The following is a 14,152-nucleotide window of genomic DNA, read 5'->3' as shown; positions in this document are numbered from 1 at the left end:
ACAAATAATTCCCTCAACACTGTCCAACTCTTTACAAAGTCTGTACTACTATCACTATTAATCTTCTCATCATTCCTTATCACCCCTCCCCTCCCACTTGTGACTGTATGACTGTAACTTTGTCGCTTGTATCCTTACGATTTATATTGACTGTTTCCTAGTAGGATTTGATTGCTTATTATTATTATTATTATTATTATTATTAAGTGATGCACTTTATGATTCTTGACTCTTGATGAATGTATCTTTTCTTTTATATACACTGAGAGCATTTGCACTAAGACAAATTCCTTGTGCGTCCAATCACACTTGGCCAATAAAGAATTCTATTCTATTCTATTCTATTCTATTCTATTCTATTCTATTCTATTCTTATTGTACCTTATAACTAAGTGTTGCACCTTATGATTCTTTACTCTTGACGAATGTATCTTCTCTTTTATGTACACTGAGAGCATTTGCACCAAGACAAATTACTTGTGTGTCCAATCACACACGGCCAATAAAGAATTCTTTCTTTCTTTCTTTCTTTCTTTCTTTCTTTCTTTCTTTCTTTCTTTCTATCTATCTATCTATCTATCTATCTATCTATCTATCTATCTATCTATCTATCTATCAGTATAAACATGAAATGGATACGAATAAAAAGGAACATTAGGACAGTGACGGTAGGATCATTGGTGCACTTATGCATGCTTCCTTGCACATTTCCTTGCACGGAAACACCATATATATATATATGGTATTCAGCTTTGTTCGGGTATTTTCCCACGTCATTATAGTTGTGCTTTTAAAGTTGTAGCAACGTTTCGGCCGAATCTCATCTGCCATCATCAGGCTTCTATAGATAGATAGATAGATAGATAGATAGATAGATAGATAGATATAGATATAGATATAGATATAGATATAGATATAGATATAGATATAGATATAGATATAGATAGATGAGATTCTGTCAAAACGTCGCTACAACTTTAAAAGCACAACTATAAATACCCGAACAAAGCTGAATATCATACATATAAATACCCACGAAAACATAAGAAAACATAGATAGATAGATAGATAGATAGATAGATAGATAGATGGATAGATAATAATAATAATAATAATAATAATAATAATAATAATAATAATAATAATAATAATAATAATCCTGATTCTACAAAAAATCACCCTACTTGGAACAGCTTATATCCTCCGACGCTACCTGAACAGTTCCTAGGTCCTTGGTTAGGACTCGAGCTGTTGAGCTATCAACCAGCCCCAAAGGCTGTGAATCTCACTAAAGATTAAATAACAACAACAACAACAATAATACAAAGCGCCATAAAATTAATAATTGTATTCAAGCCTCTAGACTTGTTCTCTCTTTTTAATTAATTGCCAGGGGGAACAAAATCACCCTCCCCAATCCAGTGGGTGGGGTAAATGTTTTTTTTTTCTCTCTTTCTCTCCCTCGGAGGATTTGCCCATAAGGTACGTTTTAATTAATTTCCAGGTTGAATAACTGCTTAAGAAGCTTGGGCATTTTAATCAGGCCATGACACTCCAAAAAATAATAATAATAATAATTAACTCTTCTTAATACACTCCTGATCCTAATCGGGAGGCTTTGAGAATATGGTTTAAAACGGAAGTATAAAACAAAAATTGGCCTTAAGTACTAAACTTGGCATTGTAAGTAAAAATTCTCTCAAATTGAATTCTCGTATAATCCCTTAAAGCCAGGTTCCAACTAAATAATGACAGTGTTTAAACAAATCATAACGCAGGTAGTGCTTGACTTACAATAGTTCATTTAGTGACCATTTGGAGTTTCAATGGCTCTGAAAAAAAGGGACATGACCGTTTTTCACACTTACAACCGTTGCAGCATCCCTGTAGTCACGTAATTAAAATTCAGACGCTTGGCAACTGACTCATATTTATAACGGTTGCAATGTCCTGGGGTTGCGCGATCCCCTTTTGCGACCTTCTGACATGCAGTGTCATGCCCCTGATTGGAGTCTGACTCAGAGGGAGAGATGAAACAGCTGACAGGGAGTGGGAGTGTGGCTCCGGTGGTTGTGGAGGAAACTGGGGAAGGGCACAGGGCGGATTGGCATTTAGAGGAAGACCCAGGCCCATCATCCTAGGGCACGCAGGGAGGAGTGGATAAGGGAGCAACGTGAGTGGCGTGGTCTACGGGGGAGGAAGGGGCCCTGATCCCCTTCATGGTCTGCAGCTACTCTTTCTGGGGATCGTTGAGGCCTCTTGGAGGTTTGTTTGCATCCTCAGGGTCATTTGAGTAGTGCAAATGGGTGTGGAGCCTTCTTGGGACTGCAGAAAGGACCGTGTTATAGTCCTTTCAGTATAAATCCTTCCCTTCCGCACCATTTAGTCAGAACTGAGGAAGCTTCTTGGATGAGAAGCAAAACGTCTTCAAGGGATAACAAAGCATGTCCAGTAGTTGCCTCTTGGGGGGAAAAAAGCACCCTTTGGGACATGTTAAATGACCAAGTTTGAAAAATTCCTTGCTCAGCACATAGTTAGAAATCTCGATTTATTTAGGGCTGTTGGCTCTGCGCTGCAATGCGCCACAGGGCCACTAGATGGCAGGAAAGACCTGCATTTCCCACCCCCACCCCCTTGCAAAGCCCACAATTCTAATTTGGCTTCTACACGTGTTAACTCTTCCGATTGAACAAAGAAATCCTTTATATTCACTCAAATCTTCTGTTTTCTGCTGGGAATTTTTGCAGCAGAGCTTCTTCCTTCCTCTCCTCCTCCTCGTTTAAAACAGCGGCCGGAAAAATAAGAAAAAATATTATAGTTCATCATCTCTTTCTTCTGGCAATTGCCATTCACTTTCCAACGAAATATTTCAGGGGGGTGGGAAATGTTGTTTTTCCCCTTTAAATTAAGCAAATAGCTTGCATTGCAAAGAACAAAGAGCTGAATTTACACACACGCGGTTCACTCATTTTTGATTTGGCTGATTATTATTATTTTTTAAAAACCCTGGGTTTTGCAAAAAATAAAAAAAAGCAAAAAGTGCTCCTAGGAAACTAGTTTAACTCCATCAGGTTTATTTATGCCATTAAAAACAAACGGATCTTCCCAGGAGTTGGAATTCCATCCAATTTCCTCCTGGCTTCTTTTGTCTTAAAGCGCCTCTTTAAACCCCTGGACCCAGAATTCCAAACGCGAAGAGAAGCCCCGTGTCCCACTTCGCTAGCAGTACCTCGCGTTTTTCTCCCGATCTGATCCCCAAAGGGGTAAAGTCTTGCAGGTTCTCGCCCTTGATTTCCGATGGCGGAGTTTTCTAACCTGCAGCTGGTGGGTGGGGGAAATAAGGAGGCCAAACCGGGTTGCTTTTAGAGTGGCTTGAAGATCTAACTGGGTTGGTGCACATTATTCATAGAATCACAAAAATCATTGGATCAGAGAAAGCCCACATAATCCATGGGTTGTTTTTTTGCAGAACCCCCTTTATTTTTCACGTTTGGATGCTCAGCGACTAAAACCACTCAGCGCGGATGAGGATTCGCTGGCTCCCTTTCAGTTAATTTTGACATCTAAAGCTTTAGTGTGCATTTTCGTTCGGTGGGCCCCCATTTCCTTCCTTCCCGCCCCGCAAGCCGGAGCTGCGACAGGGAACCGGAAGTGTACAGCGTTTCCCATGCGATCGCGTCTCTATACGCCCTCCCGCCCCGCCCTGCCCTGCTTTTGGGGACGAGGCTCCTCCTCCTTCTCCTCCTTCCTCCCTCCCAACCGAGAAGGCCACGGAGGCGGGACTACATCCCCAGCATGCCACGGGCGCCGCCGCGCAGGCGTACTGGGCGCGCTCCCCTGCCATCTTGGCTGCTTCCGCGGGAGCCGCCAAACAAACCGCGAAGGTGCCCCGAAGCCCATCGGCCGCCGCGGGGCGGAGGGGTCGATGGTGGCGCCGGGGAGGGCTGGCAGGTGGGTCCGCGGGGGCCTGGCGGGGGGCGGGCCGGCGTGCGTGCGGGCGAGGGGTGGATGATGGGGAGGGAGGGTGTTGGTAGTGCCAGGAGGGACTGCAAAGCCCATCATCCCCAACGGGGGGGAGGAGGGGGATGCCTCTCCCTCAGCCTTGCCGCCACTCTCATTCCCAGCAGCCACGGCCGTCTCCCGTCCTCTTACGCGCAACACACACACACACACACACTCCTCTGTTTTGCATCCCGACCGGTCCCATCATCCCCGGCCGCCGCGACCCCCTCGCCAACCCTCTCGTGTCCCCTCCCCCCCATCATCCCCTGCCTCTGGCTGGGAGGGGAGGAATTCCTTGGAAAGTGTGTATAGGTGTGTGTTTGGGGGGGAGAATGGGAGGGAAGGGGCGACTACAACTCCCATCCTCCACAGCCAGCGGGTGGTGGGTACAAAGGGGGGAAATCGAAGCTGAATAACTTGGGGTGTGGGGGGTCCTTTGGATGAGATGGGTGGAAAAATAGGAAAGATGGATGTTTTCCTGCCCCCTCCCCCACTCTCAATTCTGCCCCCACACCCTTTTTGGGGGGCAGGGGGCTTCTTCACTCCCCCTTGATTTCTGCAAGACCCTGCTTGGTGTGTCCGCCCCCCACTCTAGGGGAGGGTTGCATCTCTTTCTCTAGCTTCCCCTTCCCCCTTTTATCCCATTGGTTTCACCTTCCCCCCTTTTTTGCATCCCTTCTTTTAATTTTCCCTCCGCCCTTTTTCCTTCCAGTTTGCTCCCCCCCCCTTTTTTTTTTGCATCTCTCCCTCTAGTTTTCCTTTCCCCCTTCTGGTTTCCCTTTCTCCCCTTTTTAGAAATCTCTTCCTCTAATTTCCCCTTCCCCCTTTTCCTTCCAGTTTCCCCTTCCTCCTTTTTATCCCTCTAGCTTCCCGTTCCTATTTTCTTTTCTATTCTTCTCTATTCTATTTCTATTCTATTCTATTTTCTATATTCTTCTATTCTTTTCTGTTCTATTCCGTTTTCTATATTCATCTATTCTATTCTATTTTCCTCTATTTTCTATTATCTTCTATTTTTCTCTATTTTCTCTTCTCTTCTATCTTCTATATTCTTCTATTCTATTCTATTCTTTCCTAGTCCATTCTATTCTCCATATTTTCTTCTCTATTTTCTTCTATTTTTCACTATTCTTTTCTATTCTATTCTATTTTCTATATTTATCTATTCTATTCTCTATTCTATTTTTTCCTCTATTTTCTATTATATTCTATTTTCCTCTATTTTCTATTCTATTCTATTTTCTATATTCATCTATTCTATTCTATTCCTATTCTATTCTTTCCTAGTCCATTCTATTCTCCATATTTTCTTTTCTATTTTCTTCTATTTTTCACTATTCTTTTCTATTCTATTCTATTTTCTATATCTATTCTGTTCTATTCTATTTTCCTCTATTTTCTATTCTATTTTCCTGTATTTTCTATTCTATTCTATTATTTATATTCATCTATTCTATTCTATTCCTATTCTATTCTTTCCTAGTCCATTCTATTCTCCATATTTTCTTCTATTCTATTCTATTCTATTTTTCACTATTCTTTTCTATTCTATTTTCTATATTCATCTATTCTATTCTTTTCTATTTTATTCTTCTCTATTTTCTATTTTATTCTCTTCTATTCTATTTTTCACTATTCTTTTTTATTATTTTCTGTTCTTTTCTGTCCTGTTCTATTCTTTTCTATTCTTTCATATTCTAATGTCCTCCTAGGAGATCTGAATGAGAATTTAGGGGATTCCCAAAGGATTCTGGGAATGAAATTGCCAGATAAACCCGGTATTTGTCTGTTGACCGATCATACATTTTAGCCAAGTCTATGTAGTTACCCATTGCAGCAGGACTGTGTGTGATGAATATTGAATGCAACCACAGGTGACCTTACAGATGTTGATGAGAATTTAGGGGATTCCCAAAAGGATTCTGGGAATGAAATTTCCACGGAAACCCAAATTCATCCTTGTTGGTTGACTGATCATAATTTTAGCCAAGTCGTGTCCGGTTACCCATTGGAGCAGGAGCGTTGTGTGATGAGTATTGAATGTAACCTGGGGGGATCTAATAGATCTTGATGAGAATTTGGGGGGTTTCCAAAGGATTCTGGGAATGAAATGGCCAGATAAATCAGCATTTCTCTATTGACCAGTCATAATTTTGCCCAAGTCGTGTCCGGTTACTCATTGGGGCAGGACTGTTGTGTGTTGGGTATTGAATGCAACATCAGGTGACATTCTGAGGAGGTGCAGGTAGTCCTCGACTTATGACCACAAGCAAGCCCAACATTTCTGTTGCTAAGTGAGCCATTTGTTGAGTTTTGCCCCCGTTTTTACGACCTTCCTTGCCATGGTGGTTAAGTGAATTGCTGCAGCTTGTACGTTTGTCACATGGTCGTTGAGTGAATCCCATTGACTCTGCTTGTTGGAAGGTTGCAAAAGGGGAATCAGGTGACCCCGGGGATGCTAAAACCGTCATAAGTATGAACCAAACCTCTGAATTTTGATGATGTGATCATTGGACGAGACCAAGGTCATAAGGGTGAAAAACGGTCATAAGTCCCTTTTTTGGGTGCCGTTGTAATGGTGGATGGTCGATCAATGAACAGTTGTAAGTCAAGGATTACTTGTGGTTTGGTTTTTTTGGGGGGGTCCCCACAAGAATTTTGGAAGGAAATCACCAGATCGACCAGAATTCATGCAAAAGGACCACAAGTTGCCTATTAGGAGGACAGCGAATAAACAGATTCTCAGATTTTGTGAACCAACATCTGCTTGCCTTTTTGTCTCTCACACCCACACACCGGTGCTCCCTTCGCACACCTTCAGCTAGGTGTGTGCAAAACGTAGCACTTGGGTCTAGTTTCTGGGAAATGAGGGATGGTGCTTGAATACACCGATCCAGCTATTATTCCAGGGTGGTCCTGAAATTTAAGTTGGATTTTCCAGAACAGGAAGTGGTTTGTGGTTTAGTGTTGAATGAAAGTCACATCATCCCTGGGAGCGGTGGATTGACATTCCTTCTCTGGAGCGTGCTTGCACTTGCTGAAGCTCGATGCTCAACCTCGAAGGAAGCCATTTATTTATTTATTTATTTATTTATTTGTTTGTTTGTTTGTTTATTTATCCATTTATATTTATTTGTATCCCACCTTTTATTATTTTTACAAATAACTCAAGGCAGCAAAGATATCCTTGCTCCTTCTATTTTCTGCACCAAAACAATCCTGTGAGGGGGCTTGGACTTTAGAGAGATAGATCGGTTCAAAATCCACCCAGCTGGCTTTCATGGCTAATGTAGAACTAGAACTCCCAGTCTCCTGGTCATTGGCCCAAAGTCAACCAGCTGGCTTTCATAGCTAAGGCGGGACTAGAACTCCCAGTCTCCTGGTCATTGGCCCAAAGTCGCCCAGCTGGCTTTCATGGCTAAGGCGGGGACTAGAACTCCCAGTCTCCTGGTGATTGGCTCAAAGCCGCCTAGCTGGCTTTCATAGCTAAGGCGGGACTAGAACTCCCAGTCTCCTGGTCATTGGCCCAAAGTCGCCCAGCTGGCTTTCATAGCTAAGGGGGACTAGAACTCCCAGTCTCCTGGTGATTGGCCCAAAGTCACCCAGCTGGCTTTCATAGCTAAGGCGGGACTAGAACTCCCAGTCTCCTGGTGATTGGCCCAAAGTCGCCCAGCTGGCTTTCATGGCTAAGGCGGGACTAGAACTCACCGTCTCCTGGTGATTGGCTCAAAGTCGCCCAGCTGGCTTTCATAGCTAAGGCGGGACTAGAACTCCCAGTCTCCTGGTGATTGGCTCAAAGCCGCCCAGCTGGCTTTCATAGCTAAGGCGGGGACTAGAACTCCCAGTCTCCTGGTGATTGGCTCAAAGTCGCCCAGCTGGCTTTCATAGCTAAGGCGGGACTAGAACTCCCAGTCTCCTGGTGATTGGCTCAAAGCCGCCCAGCTGGCTTTCATAGCTAAGGCGGGGGCTAGAACTCCCAGTCTCCTGGTGATTGGCTCAAAGCCGCCCAGCTGGCTTTCATAGCTAAGGCGGGACTAGAACTCCCAGTCTCCTGGTGATTGGCTCAAAGTCGCCCAGCTGGCTTTCATAGCTAAGGCGGGACTAGAACTCCCAGTCTCCTGGTGATTGGCTCAAAGTCACCCAGCTGGCTTTCATAGCTAAGGTGGGACTAGAACTCCCAGTCTCCTGGTGATTGGCTCAAAGTCGCCCAGCTGGCTTCCATAGCTAAGGCGGGACTAGAACTCCCAGTCTCCTGGTGATTGGCTCAAAGTCGCCCAGCTGGCTTTCATAGCTAAGGCGGGACTAGAACTCCCAGTCTCCTGGTAGTTGGCTCAAAGTCGCCCAGCTGGCTTTCATAGCTAAGGCGGGACTAGAACTCCCAGTCTCCTGGTGATTGGCTCAAAGTCGCCCAGCTGGCTTCCATAGCTAAGGCGGGACTAGAACTCCCAGTCTCCTGGTGATTGGCTCAAAGCCGCCCAGCTGGCTTTCATAGCTAAGGCGGGGCTAGAACTCCCAGTCTCCTGGTGATTGGCTCAAAGCCGCCCAGCTGGCTTTCATAGCTAAGGCGGGACTAGAACTCCCAGTTTCCTGGTGATTGGCCCAAAGTCGCTCAGCTGGCTTTCATGGCTAAGGTGGGACTAGAACTCCCAGTTTCCTGGTGATTGGCCCAAAGTCGCTCAGCTGGCTTTCATGGCTAAGGCGGGACTAGAACTCCCAGTCTCCTGGTAGTTGGCTCAAAGTCGCCCAGCTGGCTTTCATAGCTAAGGCGGGACTAGAACTCCCAGTCTCCTGGTGATTGGCTCAAAGTCGCCCAGCTGGCTTCCATAGCTAAGGCGGGACTAGAACTCCCAGTCTCCTGGTGATTGGCTCAAAGCCGCCCAGCTGGCTTTCATAGCTAAGGCGGGGCTAGAACTCCCAGTCTCCTGGTGATTGGCTCAAAGCCGCCCAGCTGGCTTTCATAGCTAAGGCGGGGACTAGAACTCCCAGTTTCCTGGTGATTGGCCCAAAGTCGCCAGCTGGCTTTCATGGCTAAGGTGGGACTAGAACTCCCAGTTTCCTGGTGATTGGCCCAAAGTCGCTCAGCTGGCTTTCATGGCTAAGGTGGGACTAGAACTCCCAGTTTCCTGGTGATTGGCTCAAAGTCGCCCAGCTGGCTTTCATAGCTAAGGCGGGACTAGAACTCCCAGTTTCCTGGTGATTGGCCCAAAGTCGCCCAGCTGGCTTTCATAGCTAAGGCGGGACTAGAACTCCCAGTCTCCTGGTGATTGGCTCAAAGCCGCCCAGCTGGCTTTCATAGCTAAGGCGGGGCTAGAACTCCCAGTCTCCTGGTGATTGGCTCAAAGCCGCCCAGCTGGCTTTCATAGCTAAGGCGGGACTAGAACTCCCAGTCTCCTGGTGATTGGCTCAAAGTCGCCCAGCTGGCTTTCATAGCTAAGGCGGGACTAGAACTCCCAGTCTCCTGGTGATTGGCTCAAAGTCACCCAGCTGGCTTTCATAGCTAAGGTGGGACTAGAACTCCCAGTCTCCTGGTGATTGGCTCAAAGTCGCCCAGCTGGCTTCCATAGCTAAGGCGGGACTAGAACTCCCAGTCTCCTGGTGATTGGCTCAAAGTCGCCCAGCTGGCTTTCATAGCTAAGGCGGGACTAGAACTCCCAGTCTCCTGGTAGTTGGCTCAAAGTCGCCCAGCTGGCTTTCATAGCTAAGGCGGGACTAGAACTCCCAGTCTCCTGGTGATTGGCTCAAAGTCGCCCGCTGGCTTCCATAGCTAAGGTGGGACTAGAACTCCCAGTTTCCTGGTGATTGGCCCAAAGTCGCTCAGCTGGCTTTCATGGCTAAGGTGGGACTAGAACTCCCAGTTTCCTGGTGATTGGCTCAAAGTCGCCCAGCTGGCTTTCATAGCTAAGGCGGGACTAGAACTCCCAGTTTCCTGGTGATTGGCCCAAAGTCGCCCAGCTGGCTTTCATAGCTAAGGCGGGACTAGAACTCCCAGTTTCCTGGTGATTGGCCCAAAGTCGCCCAGCTGGCTTTCATAGCTAAGGCGGGACTAGAACTCCCAGTCTCCTGGTGATTGGCTCAAAGCCGCCCAGCTGGCTTTCATAGCTAAGGCGGGGCTAGAACTCCCAGTCTCCTGGTGATTGGCTCAAAGCCGCCCAGCTGGCTTTCATAGCTAAGGCGGGGACTAGAACTCCCAGTCTCCTGGTGATTGGCTCAAAGTCGCCCAGCTGGCTTTCATAGCTAAGGCGGGACTAGAACTCCCAGTCTCCTGGTGATTGGCTCAAAGCCGCCCAGCTGGCTTTCATAGCTAAGGCGGGGCTAGAACTCCCAGTTTCCTGGTGATTGGCCCAAAGTCGCTCAGCTGGCTTTCATGGCTAAGGTGGGACTAGAACTCCCAGTTTCCTGGTGATTGGCTCAAAGTCGCCCAGCTGGCTTTCATAGCTAAGGCGGGGACTAGAACTCCCAGTTTCCTGGTGATTGGCCCAAAGTCGCCCAGCTGGCTTTCATAGCTAAGGCGGGACTAGAACTCCCAGTTTCCTGGTGATTGGCCCAAAGTCGCTCAGCTGGCTTTCATGGCTAAGGCGGGACTAGAACTCCCAGTTTCCTGGTGATTGGCCCAAAGTCGCCCAGCTGGTTTTCATGGCTAAGGTGGGACTAGAACTCCCAGTTTCCTGGTGATTGGCCCAAAGTCGCTCAGCTGGCTTTCATGGCTAAGGCGGACTAGAACTCCCAGTTTCCTGGTGATTGGCCCAAAGTCGCCCAGCTGGTTTTCATGGCTAAGGTGGGACTAGAACTCCCAGTTTCCTGGTGATTGGCCCAAAGTCGCTCAGCTGGCTTTCATAGCTAAGGCGGGACTAGAACTCCCAGTTTCCTGGTGATTGGCCCAAAGTCGCTCAGCTGGCTTTCATAGCTAAGGTGGGACTAGAACTCCCAGTTTCCTGGTGATTGGCCCAAAGTCGCCCAGCTGGTTTTCATAGCTAAGGCGGGACTAGAACTCCCAGTTTCCTGGTGATTGGCCCAAAGTCGCTCAGCTGGCTTTCATAGCTAAGGCGGGACTAGAACTCCCAGTTTCCTGGTGATTGGCCCAAAGTCGCCCAGCTGGTTTTCATAGCTAAGGCGGGACTAGAACTCCCAGTTTCCTGGTGATTGGCCCAAAGTCGCTCAGCTGGTTTTCATAGCTAAGGCGGGACTAGAACTCCCAGTTTCCTGGTGATTGGCCCAAAGTCGCTCAGCTGGTTTTCATAGCTAAGGCGGGACTAGAACTCCCAGTTTCCTGGTGATTGGCCCAAAGTCGCCCAGCTGGTTTTCATAGCTAAGGCGGGACTAGAACTCCCAGTTTCCTGGTGATTGGCCCAAAGTCGCTCAGCTGGCTTTCATAGCTAAGGCGGGACTAGAACTCACCGTCTCCTGGTGATTGGCCCAAAGTCGCCCAGCTGGTTTTCATAGCTAAGGCGGGACTAGAACTCCCAGTTTCCTGGTGATTGGCCCAAAGTCGCTCAGCTGGTTTTCATAGCTAAGGCGGGACTAGAACTCCCAGTTTCCTGGTGATTGGCCCAAAGTCGCTCAGCTGGTTTTCATAGCTAAGGCGGGACTAGAACTCCCAGTTTCCTGGTGATTGGCCCAAAGTCGCCCAGCTGGTTTTCATAGCTAAGGCGGGACTAGAACTCCCAGTTTCCTGGTGATTGGCCCAAAGTCGCTCAGCTGGCTTTCATAGCTAAGGCGGGACTAGAACTCCCAGTTTCCTGGTGATTGGCCCAAAGTCGCCCAGCTGGTTTTCATGGCTAAGGTGGGACTAGAACTCCCAGTTTCCTGGTGATTGGCCCAAAGTCGCTCAGCTGGCTTTCATGGCTAAGGCAGGGACTAGAACTAGTTTCTGGCCTGGTGCCTTCACCACCAGACCAAACAGGCTCTTTGCCGAACTCATCAGAGGGTAGGATCGACTCTCGTATCCCCATGGCTGCTGGTACTACCTCCGAGCCTTTGCAAGATCCATGTTTCTACCTTAACAACTGCAGTGATTCAACCATGGCGCCCAGAAAGGTTGTAAAATGGGGCAAAACTCATGTAACACCTGAAGAAATTTTCGGCTCAACCGTGGCTGTACGTTGAGGAACACCCGTACCTTCCATGTTGCTCTAATGCAAGGGTCTTCAAACTTGGCAAGTTTAAGACTTGTGGACTTCAACTCCCAGAATTCCTGAGCTAACATGACCGGAGGAGGAATTCTGGGAGTTGAAGTCCACAAGTCTTAAAGTTGCCAAGGTTGGAGACCCCTGTCTTAAAGCTCTCGAGCTTGAAGAGCTCTGCTCTTAACATAATTTGCAGGGGGCAAACACCCCTAAATCTCAAGAAGAGATTGGACCGCCATCTGTCAGAAATGGTGTAAGGTCTCCCGCTTGGGTGGGTGGGGGGTGGACTAGATGGCCTATAAGGTCCCTTCCAACTCTGATTATCTGTTAGACCTTCAAGAAGAAGAAGCTGACATTCCCTCCTTTGCTGGAAGAGTTTTGGGCCTCTTCCCCTCCTTCCATGTGCCGAAAAAGGACCCTCTGGAAACGGGCATGGTGTGTCTTGACTTGCAGTTAGTTGCCGCTCTGTGGATGGCAGCCGATTGCCTAAAACAACCACCGCCCCCTTTTATTGTTGTTGTTGTTGTGGGTGAAGGAGTGCGCTTGGAACCATGCCCATTCCCAAGCTCTTTCATTTCCTGCAATTACCGTGTTGGGCGGGTGCCAAATTCCTCTCCTTATATCCATGCCCTGTGGGGTTGTGTGTGCAATTCTGAGATTGCGGTGCTCTTGTAGGACGCAACCCGGATTGAGTCACACTTTTGGGCTCTCCGGAGGTGCGTGGCTGGGTGCCTTTTGGCACTGAGAGGGGCGGAATAGACAGTTTGCAGTACCTTCTTTCCCCGAAAATAAGACCCTGTGGTATGTGTGTGTGTGTGTGTGTGTGTGTATACATACATACATACATACATACATACATACATACATACACGTATGTATGTATGTATATATATGTTTTCTGAGGTTCTCGCGGGTATTTGTATGTGGATCTTTGGTTATTCGGGTTTTCTCCCGCGTAAGATTGGAAGTATCTAGGCAACGTTTCGATGAAGTCTCATTCATCTTCAGGCTTGTGTCTTCGGCCATGTGCTTCTCAGAGTGATGTGAGCTTGCAGCTGCTTCTTCCTTTTAACTGCTAGTGGGGGTGTGACTTGATTGGGTGGGGGCTTGGCTGTGTTCTGATTGGGTGGGGAGTGTTCTCATTGGTTGGGGGGTTGGCTGTGTTCTGATTGGTTGGGGGGTTGGCCATGTTCTGATTGGCTGGAGGTGTGTTCTACCTGAGAGCCTGACCTCTCAATATACGCTTTTTAAGTGGTCCTCCATTTACAATCTTAATGGAGCCCAGAATGTTGGCTGTTGGAATTCTGGGAGTTGAAGTCAGATCACCCAGGTAGAAAATACACGGCCTTAACAGCAACACCAAAGTGGCATCTCTGTGTATGCCCAGGCCCTTCTAAATAGCTGTTCTGACCCAAACTTCATTCCAAGGAAATGAACCCAAAACGGAGGTAACAGCAAAACCTTTTAATGATTCTTTACGAATTCTGTTCCTTCCCAGTTAAAAGGCTGTTTCAAACTAATCGCCTCTGATAACGAGCTGGTACAAGGCTGCCAAGAACTCTAGATAAAGTGACTAAGAAATATTTCAAACACAAAGAGACTCCAAACACAAACTAAGAGAGTCTGAATGTCCACAAGGCTTGAGTGCAGAAACTTCTTTGCTTCCTGCAAAGAATCCCGGTCTCTCAGGCTGGCTTTTATCCCTTAAGGGAGGGGCCATCACCTTGCAGCCTTAATGCTGAGTTGTCTGTGCTGCTGCAGCTGCTCTTTCCTTTGAGCAGTCCTGCACACTCACGCACTGAGCGCAGGCTCCTCGGGAACCTCCTCATCGTTGCTGACAGCCTCCACAATCTCCGAAGGCAGCACTCCACTCCCTGATGGTCCTGGCTCCATCCCTGCATCCCACGCGGGCCCCTCATCTGAGTGCTCGCTGGAAACTAATCAAGGAGAGAAGCAACCTGGAACTAAGGACAAACTTCCTAACAATGAGGATAATTAATCCAGGGAAACGACTTGCCACTAGAAGT

General features: G+C 47.3%; 1 protein-coding gene across 4 annotated transcripts in view; it reads left to right on the top strand.

Annotated features, from left to right (window-relative positions):
* Positions 1 to 3,806: 3,806 nt before the first annotated feature.
* EMSY (EMSY transcriptional repressor, BRCA2 interacting) overlaps positions 3,807 to 14,152 on the top strand; it is a 54,010-nt gene continuing 43,664 nt past the window's right edge. For 2 of the 4 annotated variants that reach the window (XR_015749695.1, XM_087966007.1), the window contains exon 1: positions 3,815 to 3,951. The gene's annotated coding sequence lies outside the window, so the exon portion shown is untranslated. Of the gene's footprint in view, positions 3,952 to 14,152 lie in introns of all 4 variants that reach the window. The other 2 variants (XM_087966009.1, XM_087966008.1) reach the window with 2 other exon arrangements.

The sequence above is a fragment of the Notechis scutatus genome, chromosome 5 (assembly GCF_049901735.1).
Source record: "Notechis scutatus isolate UNSWTSFEM ecotype Mainland chromosome 5, rNotScu1.2, whole genome shotgun sequence".
NCBI classification, from domain to species: Eukaryota; Metazoa; Chordata; class Lepidosauria; order Squamata; family Elapidae; genus Notechis; species Notechis scutatus.
The sequence above is the reverse complement of the archived record's forward strand: the minus strand, read 5'-3'. Positions and strand labels throughout refer to the sequence as shown.